Raw genomic sequence first — 11758 nt, 5'->3', positions numbered from 1 at the left:
CTCTGATTTGGTATATTTGTTATGGAAACTATTTGCAAATTAAATGCCATATTCGACGATGGTAGCTCTGTGTGATTATTTGCACAACACTGGAAAATGGGTTACTTCTGTACATGCAACAAATCCTGCCTTGTTGGCCTACTAATCACACCCTATATTCTAGTAGTGGTTTTGTACTGCAACTGTAATACAGAAAGTTAAAGCTTTATTTAAAAACTGATGGTTCTTCCTTAGGAGATGTGGTACCACCGCTGTACAGATATTTGGGTCAGTTTGTGCAAGGAGAGACTGCTTTATATTACACAGCATTGTTCTAATTCCCAGTGGTTGTGCAGGGTATTGCAGCCTTTCAGTTACCCCTGAAAAACACAGCAGCTGTAAATAATACTACAGCAAAAATGGGAATGTTTGAGGGGCGAGACCAGATGCCGGGGGAACGCCGCCATCCCGGGAATACCGCAGCCATCCGCATTCCTTTTGGCCCCAAAGATGTCCAGGAGCGGGTCACAGAGGTCCCGGTCCAGTTTCCGCCGGTCCCCTGGATGCTCTTCTGGCCGGAGACGGAGGCCCCAGGAAATCCAAGATGGCGCCGGCAGCATGGCGCACCTCACAGCAGCCTGATGGCTCTCCCTCTTAATCTCCTGCACACTCCACCAGCAGTCGAGATTCCCGCAGGTCAGATGGTCAGACGGGGAGATCAGGAGGGCCCCTCGGCGCAGTCGCCCTGTGCACCGGAGCGGCAGACATATTCAGTGGCGGTCCGGTCGGGCCTAGCCGCTGACGAGCATATAGCCTCACAAGAGACTGAGCGGACAGCAGAGCCTCCCTGCTTATCCACCCTGACTCGCGCAGGGGCACCTACAGGTATGGAGAGACCCCCTCTCCCCCAGCGACAGCAAGGGCCCAGTAAGGGGGCCCCAGTGGTCCACCCAGGCAGACCCCTCTCCCCTTTGCCACATTGGTTTCTACAGGACACAGGGGATGGCCCACATATGTCTAAACATGCCAAAGTCTCCAGGGCCCAGACTGACTCGTGGTGGTCTAATAGATCATCTGCCTTAGACTTTGAGGAATCCACCTTGCCTATTCCTCCTGCAGAGCCTGCCTGGCGTCAATACCTACGAAATATCCCTACTAAAGACTACTTTAAGTCCCTTATCCAAGAAATGTGTGCCTGCAGGTCTGAAATAACTGCGTCCATAAGGACTTACAGCATATGGCTCAGAGTGGATAATATTGAGGAGGAGCACGATGCTACTAGGGCCCATGTAGCTGACTTGCATACTACTGTTGTGGCTCAACATGAGGCCTTATGTGATTACCAGCGCCATCTAGGAGATCTGGATAATCGGGACCGCAGATATAACATTCGAGTGCGGGGGGTGCCTGAGGTGGAGGGGGAAGAGGACGTGCAGGCCACCCTTACGACTGTTTTTAATAGCATCCTTGCGACCCCTGCAGACCATGTGATAAAGATGGACCATGCTCACAGAGCTTTGAGACCCAAAGACAGATCAATGCAACCGCAAGATATTATCTGTTGCATTACCGATTACGCCCTGAAGGAGGCCATAATGGCGAAAGCAAGAGGACTAGATCGAATTGAATATGCAGATGCAGTGGTTCAATTGATGCCTGACTTGTCGTGGGTCACCCTACAGAAGAGAAGATTGTTGCGGCCACTCCTGCAATTGCTCAGAGACTAACATCCCTTATCGTTGGGGATTTCCGTTTAGTCTCATAGCTCGCAAAAATGGTCGCTCTGCTACTCTCCGTTATGGTGTGGACCTTCAGAGTTTTTGTGATACCCTGGAGCTGGCAGTTCCTTAATTACCCCACTTGGAAATGGTTCCCCTCCCTCCTCCACCGACCCCAGTCTGGTCCCAGGTTAGATCGCGACGCAAGAGGACCCAACCTAAAGATCCAAACCAGCATGTCTCTAAGTCTCCCGGACGCCAGAAGTCTTGACTCTCGGGCCCACGTTGAACTGGTTCTAAGTAGTGCTTCCTGTTGGGACATACCACACTGTTTCTCCTTCCTCCTTATGGTCTATTACTGAGTATTTGCACAATGTTTTACAATGTCTTCCTCAGTTATAATCTTTAGTTAATAATGCTTCTTTCTGGGCGTTCCCCCGGCGCTGCTGTTTTTGATGATTGTTATGATGTCACTGTTGACCCTGACCCGTCTTTTCCCCCTACTGCTAGGAATTGCTATGTCTCTTCGAGGTTTGTTTACAGGCCTTGGGGAGGATTGCTGTACTCTATCTCTGCTTCTCTCTGCTAGTTTCTCTCTGTGGAGTGGAATCCCTGCTCCTTCTCCCTTCCCTTCTCTTACTCTCTGGTTCCTCTTGTGCTATTTTTCTCACTTCCTTAGGTTTACATTCTGCCCTTATGTTGTTCTTACCCTAGCGGGAGCTGTGGGTGCCGTGTTGGTGGATGCATCTATCCATCCCTGCAGCTATATAGAAAGATTTTCTGTGGTTATTGTTTCCTGTTGGTATTTGTTGTCATTGTGTGTTACCCTAATGTTTTTTCCTGAGTGTTTCTCCCTCTCCTGTTGCATTTTATTTTCCAGACCAGACCAGGGGTATCGTACTGCTTCAGAGCGAATCTTCAAATGGGTACTCTCGCCTCGAGTGGGTCTGGAGGCCTTACGGTTTGATCTTCGGCCTTTCCCCTTTAGTCTGCAGTATTACACTGGTATCCTCTACCCTCATGGGCAGTCATGGTGCGCTTCCTAACACTCAACGTTAAGGGTTTGAATTCAAACCGTAAGCGTCGACTTCTACTGAAAGAGTTGAAGGCGTCCCGAGCGGATATTGTGTATGTTCAGGAGACGCACTATGATGGCTCAGGCTTTTTTAAATTTATCAAGCACCTCTTTCCCACAACTTATTTGGCCTTTAGAGAAGACAAAAAGGGGGGGTTGCTATCCTGATAGCTAAGGACTGCCCATTCACTGTCTCTCAGTCATATCTAGATCCCCAAGGGAGGTATGTGATCTTAGTGGGTGCCCTTAGAGACTCTCCTGTGGTGGTATGTAATTTATATTGCCCTAATACGGGTCAGATCCCCTTCCTTACCCGTGTATTGGCTGAAGTCTCTAGAGTCCAGCAATCTGTGTCCTCTCCAATACTCTTAGTCGGAGGAGACTTTAATGTACCATTTTCCCCGGGAATGGATAGGCTCTCAGTCTGTGATGGGTCCCCTTCCTCATCCTTGGTCCAACTCTCAGAGATTCCGGCAACTCATCCGCAAGTACCATCTTTATGATCTCTGGAGGATCTCCAACCCCTTAGACAAAACGTATACGTTTTACTCACCGGTCCATTCTACACATACACGTATTGACTATCTTTTTAGCAATATCCTGGGCCTGAGGTTGTTGGACTGCTCCGAGATCTTGGGGATTACCTGGTCGGATCATTCACCGGTAACTCTTACTTTTAAAACCTTAAGTACCCCTTGTAGAGTGTGTCATTGGAGACTTAATGAATTCCTAGTAAAAAATCCGGCCCACTTAGACTCTCTAAAACAGTGTATCCGTAATTACTTCACAGAAAATGAGGGGAGTGTTTCATCCCTTTCCACTCTCTGGGAAGCCCAGAATTCGGTGATTAGAGGGCATTGTATATCTCTATCCTCTAAACTGAAGAGAGATGCTCGTCTTAGAAAACAGGAGCTGTTAGCCCGGATGCGGGAGCTCGAGCGTGCCCTGGCATCCTCACCCTCGGTTTCTGTATTGCGTAAACTAGTGGAAGTGCGCTCCCAGCTGAAGGATATGATGGTACTTCACGTGGACAAATTGCTGGTATATACCAGACATAAATATTATGACAGAGCTAACAAGGCCCACAACTTACTTGCCTCTCAATTACGAGACGCTAAAGTTCAAGCCTCTCCCCAGGCGGTGAAGGATCCTACCGGGGGTTTGCATTATGCCCCTGATCGGATAGCGACTCTATTCGCTGACTACTACACGAAATTATATTCCCTACCCTCTGAACTGCCGTCAGATCCTGAAGCTGGGCAGCAACGTCTTGCTGGGCCGGATGGCTTACCATACACGTATTACAAGACACTGGTGACTGAACTGTCCCCCCATATGCTGCCCTTATACAATTCCTTTTTGTCTGGTTCTCCTATCCCCCGTACAATGTTGGAATCTTTTCTGACGGTAGTGCCAAAACCAGGGAAAGACCCGGCAGAGTGTAGTAGCTATAGACCCATCTCCTTGCTTAATGCGGATCTGAAGATTTTTACTAAATTATTGGCAAACAGACTGGGGGCCCTCCTGCCGACTCTCATTCATAAGGACCAAGTGGGCTTTGGGTCCTCAAGGCAAGCGGGAGATAATACTAGGCGCACCATCGACCTTATAAAGGTCCTTCACAAATCTAGATCATCGGGCCTTCTTTTGGGTCTCGATGCAGAAAAGGCCTTCGACAGGCTGAGTTGGCCTTTTCTGCGACCTACCTTGACAGCCTTTGGTATATCAGGGTCGTTTTTTACGGCCATTACTGCATTGTACTCTGACCCTGAGACGATGGTGTGTCTCCCACATGCAGTTTCTACTAGATTACCCTTCAGAAATGGGACTCTGCAGGGGTGCCCCTCTCTCCCCTCCTTTTTGATCTATGCATAGAGCCATTAGCAGCTCAGATTAGGTTATGCGCGGATGTACAGGGTGTCCTAGTACAAGATAGGAAATTTAAGTTATCCCTGTTCGCTGGCGATATACTCCTGACCCTGCGTAATCCCCATGTCTCTCTCCCCAACCTCCATAGGATTCTCGACTGCTATGGGAAATTGTCGGGATATAAGGTCAACCAGACAAAGACTGAAGCCCTCCCTATTAACCTACCTACCGCAGTTGTAGAGACTCTTAAACAAACGTACCCATTCACATGGCGAGATAAGTCGATTAGATACTTAGGGACAAACATCACACCTTCCTTTTGTACTTTATTCAAGGTTAATTTCCTTCCTCTTTTCAAGGAAGTCACGGGCCTTGTTACTAAATGGGCATTCTTACCTCTCTCCTTTGGTAGGATTACGGCGGTGAAAATGTCCATTTTACCTAAGATACTGTATCTCATGGAGACCCTCCCGATCCCTGTTGCTAGATCTGCCCTTAAGAGTGTTCAGTCCACCCTGTTCAGGTTCATATGGAATAAGGGCCGCCATAGGATCCCTAACTCGGTTATGCTCTTTAAAACCACTAGAGGGGGTTTGGGGGTCCCTGACCTATACCGTTATTATTTGGCTACTCATTTGCGTAGAATCCCCTCCTGGACGACCCTCCAGGCCTTCTCGAGGTGGTTTGAGATAGAAAAACTTTGGATAGCTCCAACCCACCCATGTGCTTTACTTTGGTCTCCCCTAGCAGGTGGTTCTGGACCTACTCTTTTAGGCCCTATGAAGCTCACTAGAGATGTATGGGTTGCAGCTGGGTGGCTTTTCCCTTTGAGATCCTCCAGGACACCACTGGTCCCTATCCTCTATAACCCTGACATCCCTGATAGTATGCGGGGGGACATGATTGGGCCCTGGCAAGCGGCCAAACTTTTCCACCTGGCGGATGTCGTGGACATATTTCAAAGGAAATTGTTGCCTTTTGATAAGTTGTGTGATAGATACTCTCTCCCCCCACGGGCGTACCCCTACTATGCCGTACTGGCTCGGTGGCTGGGGGATCTCCATGGGACAGAGCCGGTCTCCAAGCCTACCCCGTTTGAGTGGTTATGTAAATGTACGAGGTCTACTAGGGGTTTGATCTCAGACATATACAACCTCCTTGCACCCTCTGTGGAAGCTCCTTCTTCTAAACATACATATATGACCAGGTGGGAATCCTATCTGGGGAGGGAGCTGTCCCCTGAGATCTGGAGTATTATTTGGTCTAGAGCAGCCAAATCGTCCTCCTGTGTGTCCTATAAAGAAAATCAGTTCAAAATCTTAATGTACTGGTACCATACCCCCGATTTACTACATCGCATTTTCCCTCAGGTATCCATGGTGTGCTGGCGTTGCTCTCGGGACCGGGGGACCCTACCCCATATATTCTGGGACTGTGCGATCTTACAGACCTACTGAAGGTCAGTCAAGGAGGTTGTTCAATCAGTCCTATCCATAGATTTGACGCTTGACCCGTTTCATTATATTCTTAATGTTCCTCCTAAGCACTTAAGCAAACTTGCGGCTAAGCTACTGCTGCATATTCTTACAGCTGCCAAATGTTTAATAGCAAGTTGCTGGAAATCAACGGTCCCCCCGACCCGAGAGCGACTGTTGGCTAAAATTGCGGATGTTCGCTGCATGGAATACCTGACTGCTCTTAACGAGTCTAGAATGGAGAAGTTTAAGAAGATATGGGACCCCTGGGATGGTGCCTTTCCTCTACCTGTATAGTTTGGTGAGGAGTGAGCTCTTCCTATTCCCTTTCCCCCTTCTTGTGTGTCCTCCCCCTGTCCTGTTTGGTTTATATGTTGTTGGTCTGTACTGTTCAGATTGAGCTCTTGACTCAAGTTAAGAATCCCTGTTACTATGCTTCTGATGTTCGTGTTATGGATCAGTTACAGACAAGTAGCATGCTGGAGTCCCCTCTTTTCTAGGAGCGTGTGTTTTATAATGCATTTTCTGCACTGACTGCTATATGGCTCCTGTTTGCGTTGATTTTCTGTGGATACTCCTTGCCTGTACGTTATATGGTTGTAAAATGGTAAAATTTTTGAAAAATAAACAGTTTAAAAAAAAAAAAGGGAATGTTTTTAAAGCCTTTTATTTACTATGGGACCACATGAAACTTGCACAAAAAATACCAGAACACAGATTTCATCCCGCTGGTAGTTCAGTATTAGGTGGTATGAGACTTACTCGAGACTGATGCTCAGAGCCCTCACTGCAGTTACTATTGCTTATTTCTGAATAGGCTGTTTAGCAGCCTAGACTAAATCCTTAAAGTCACATTGACGTAACTGAGTGCAGAAAATAGTGTATTATAGTCCCAGCACTAAAAATGGCTTTAGGTTGCGTTCACATGTACAGGATTTGCAGCAGATTTAAGCTGGAGATTTGCTTTGAATCTGCAACTTAAAATCTGCTGCAGATCCTGTACATGTAAACACACCCTTAAGGGTATTGCATGCAGAGAATTGACGCGGAATGAACTTTCACTGCAGAATTTTTTTTTTATTTTATTTTTATTTTTTTTACTGAATTACAAATATAATGGGGAGTACAGAAATGAAAATGGGGGTGGGGAGGTAGGAAAGCTAATAAGAGTATATCGGATACTGAAAGTAAATGCAAGAAAGAGTATTTCACATCTTGGGTTTTCAATTTGGAGAACAAAGATTATATTGAGGTCATATGAGGTATTCATGGTAGTCTACCTGAGTCCTAGTAATTATAGGATTAGAGAACATAAGATGTTATGCTTTCTTTGGTGTTTCTGCTGAGGCGGACTTCTCTCTGCAATGACTGCTTACTCAGACAATCACTGGCTGTGGTGCTGTTCTGTCTCAGTCACTGCTTGGCTGAGGGGGCTGTTTCTGCCGAGGGATGAGTCTCTCGGAAGTGGCGGTGGTAGTCAGTGGGGGAGTGTGGAGAGGTAAACAAAGGCTCTTATTCTCTCTAACCGCAGCATATGTGAGCGGGAGTACCTCTTCAAGCATATCCCCTGAAAGCAAAAGGGACATTCAACAAAATGTGCCATGCCCATACGCTTTTCCACTGTGTTCCACACAATCATAAAGCAGTGCAATATACTGCGTATTTTTGCAAAAGAAAGTGTGGCAAAAAAAACAAGGATTCATACTGGACTGTCACACTTATTGACCAAATGCAGAATACCAATATATAAAAAAAATCACCATCTTTACCACATGACTAATACTACTGTGTAATTACTAAAATCCAGTATTAATGCCAGTATATATTAAAAAAATATATATTGCCATACTGTGACCACCAGTGACTAATACCACCATACCATTACTAAATGACATCCGCTATGCAAAGACAATTCTCTCCACATACACTGACGCATGGTACATAGGCTCTGCACACCGTATAAGTGATTATAGTGCAGTTACATCCAGTGATTCATAGGTCATAGTTGGCCACCATTTCTTTATCTGGACCAGCCATCATGAAGACTTTTCCTGGTGATGCCTCATCTCAACAGAATCTGCAGACAAACATTTTTGCTTTTCACTCCAGCACTATCCTCACCTCTATACAAAGGCCCCATCCGTATTGGTCCACACTGTAACACTGTCCACTTTGTGCCGCCTTTGGCATCTACCTGTAAGTAATTCCTCTGGAAGTTAGTCACCCCACCTAGTAATAATCCCCAATGCTGTAAGCATCCCACTTTAGGTAATGCTCCTCTTAGTTATCCCTCCCAGTAGAATAGGATCACCATGTTAGGCATAGTCCGTGTGAAGAATCATTTTGACACAAGTGTGACACTTGAGTATTGATAAGACTTCTGACCATTGATCATTGACAACTTATGATCAAATAATGTGTGATATCTGATCTCTGAAATGTCAGTAGTTAAGTATTACAAGTCCCTATTCAGTTCGAGTTTCACTTCGATTGCTAGGCAGCCCCTAGCTTGTAGTATTTAGGTAACAAAATGAAGTGATACAGATCTGAGTTTTGAAACATTGCATTTGTTTCAGTTTTGCAAATAGCTGACCTGGAGCAGAAGCACTGACTCAATGTGTGGAGCCCTAAAGCTTCCCTGCATGAAAAATAAGGCCTAATTCACACGTCAGTATTTTTCATCCGTTTTCCCGGACCAGGAAAAACGGAATCTATTACAACCCATTATTTTCAATGGTGCTAATCCACAATCCGTGACAAAAAAACGGACATGTTGTAATACGGTCCATAATTACGGAATAGACACCCCAATAGAAGTCTATGGAGAGCACATTGCAATCCACAAAACCATCCGTATCACGGATCTGTTTTTTTGTGACATCACCAAGCTCCTCCTGCCAGAAATAGCCTGCCTGATAGAAATGACTGTAGAATGACCCCCAGGTCACCTTTTTTTGGGGGTTGGGACAGCAAATGACATCATTTTTGCCATCCCGTCTTTTTTCTTCACTACACCTTTTTTTGCGGATCCGCAAAAAACGGATGCAAAACAGGTGAGTTTTTTGCGGATTGCAGATGAAAAATAGAGGACCCAGATTTTCATTCAGGAAAATATACTGACGTGTGAATAAGGCCTAAGAGTCTGTGCAGGGCTGTTTTTTCCAGGGACTGGGGACCTCACGGGTGAGGGTTGTGGTGATTGCATACGGACACCAATGCTCTGTCTGCAGCTGCGCGGATGACGCTGCCAGAGATGGCATGTGTGCGGCTGGACCTGCTGCTCTACAGCTAGGTTCTGCTGGCCGGAGGTAGAAAATTTGCTCATCACTTTGTTTTAAGGTGAATCAATGCGACCGGCACCCTGTGCAGTCCCCAGTCTCCCATGGCTGTAAAAACGGCCCTCCACAGACACTTAATGTGTGGAGCCCTGAAGCTTGCATGAAAAATAAGTGTCTGTGGAGGGCCATTTTGTTACCTAAATACTGCAAGCTAGGGACTACCTAGCAATTGAAGTGAAAGTGAAACTCAAACTGAATAGGAACTGGAGAGAATGGAACCGCTGCACATCCCATCTATGGCTGATACTAATGCCGCTAGGCCTATATTAAAAATCAACACCAGAGTGTCTGTATATGAATTGATCAAGCCATATTGCCCCGTGTACCACCGTGTCGGTCAGCGACCGCCAACCCCGCAAAGCGTGCACGTGCAGGGAAGGGAGGCCATGGAACGGCCCTGCAACCCCAATGTCACAGGACCAGACCCAAAAAGCCCCACCAAAACCCAGCCAGCACCACCGGCGGGGGAGGCTGCCCCCAAACGACACAAGTATGGATATGGTATTACACTTACCATTGCTGCTCTCACAGAATGGGGAAGACATAGGGTCCAGACATGTGAGCACAGGCATATCCTGCTAATTTTGGTCATGTGGGTCTTATAAAGGAGTGCTAGCTGTTCAGAGAGTGCTGCAGCTATGGTGAGTGTAATACCTCATCTAGACTTGTGCTGTTTGGGGGTGACCTTCTCCGCCGGCGGTGCTGGCCGGGTTCTGGTGTGGTGTTTTTGGGTCTGGTCCTGTGGCATGGGGGTCGCAGGGCCGTCCCATGGCCCCCGTTCCCTGACTGTGCACGCCTGCGGGGTTGGTGGCCACTGACTGGCACGGTGTAGGGACCCATGTGTATCAGATACTGGCACGAGGTACATGGGGCAGTATGGCTTGATCAATTCATACACAAAATTCTGATGTGTTTTTTATTTAGCCTAGCGGCACTAGTATCAGCCATAGGTGTGAGGTGCAGCACTCTGTTTCTTCCCTGAACCTCAAACTGAATAGGTACTTGTAATACTTAACTGCTGACATTTTAGAGATCAGATATCACACATTATTTGATCAGAAGTCAGGTATTAGTAGTCAGTAATCAAAAGTCAGTAGTCAAAGTAATAAGTCAGTTATCAGAAGTTAGTTGTCAATACTCAATGATTCTTGACTTTGACTTCCGACTATGTCCTAATCAGGGGTCAGGTGTCAGACTTGTGTATAAATGATTTTTCACTCTAATTTCTAAGTCCTAATATGGACACTGTACACCAGAGTGCTGGGGGAGGAGCGGCCTCTTGTGGCTGGAGGCAGAATGCTTGAGTACTTGGCAGAGAGGGGAGCACTGTCAGTGTTAGTGCTGCATTTAACGTGTGCTCACAGTTAAAGGGCCACTCGCAGCACCCAGCTAACGCCGGCACAAGGGGATCAGAACATTGCCCCAAAATCTGTAATGTCTAGCCAGATCTGGGATGGTTAGGATATATGCTTTAAGCTCTTGCAGTTGTAAAGGTGGTGTATGTAGGGGAGAGTTGTAAAGGTTGCTGGTTTAACAAGAGGTTATGATAGCCTTCAGATGTGCAATAAGGTAACAACGGGGAATGTGTGGCACAGCCTACCCCAGGATCTGGTCACAGCAAAAACAGCGAAGGGCTTCACAACAGGCTTATGCATTTGTTACTTTGGTCTAAGAACCTGTATATGTGCAGAATGTAGAATTTATCCATCCCCCATCCCTTCATCAATCCCCTCCTTGAGGGACACGTCTTTGTTCAACCGTATTAAAAGGGGAACTCCACATAAGGAAAACTGTTTTTCTAATAAAAGTACATTAAGGTTACAAACCCACACACCGTATACGCAGCGTATTTTCTGCTGCGATACGCAGCAGATTAGATCTAAATAACTGAACACAGCATCAAATCTGCACCAGCAGATCTGCTGCGTATACGTCGTGTGGGTTTGTACCCTAAGAGGGAATATGGATGTTTCTATATAAGGTTTTACCATATCTGTACGGTTCTGCCACATTGGTAGCTGATTGAAATCCAGGAAGTAAAGAAAACGATTGCCGCGCCCGCTAATGAGCAGTTTAGATGCAGCTGTCATGGTATTGTCTCGCCAGATCTGGGCGCCTCAACCAGCCCCATAGACCAAAGGATAAAAGCTGATCGGTATGTTGGTGAAATCTGTCCAGGGAGACCAAATGGTGGTTCACTGCAGATTATAATGACTTCTAAACTACAGGTTTTTCCTTCAAGACCAAATGGACCTTTAGGTTGCATTCACATGTACAGGATCCACAGCAGATTTGCAGATATCA

The sequence above is a fragment of the Dendropsophus ebraccatus genome, chromosome 9, assembly GCF_027789765.1.
Source record: "Dendropsophus ebraccatus isolate aDenEbr1 chromosome 9, aDenEbr1.pat, whole genome shotgun sequence".
NCBI classification, from domain to species: Eukaryota; Metazoa; Chordata; class Amphibia; order Anura; family Hylidae; genus Dendropsophus; species Dendropsophus ebraccatus.
Note: the sequence above shows the minus strand (reverse complement) of the source record.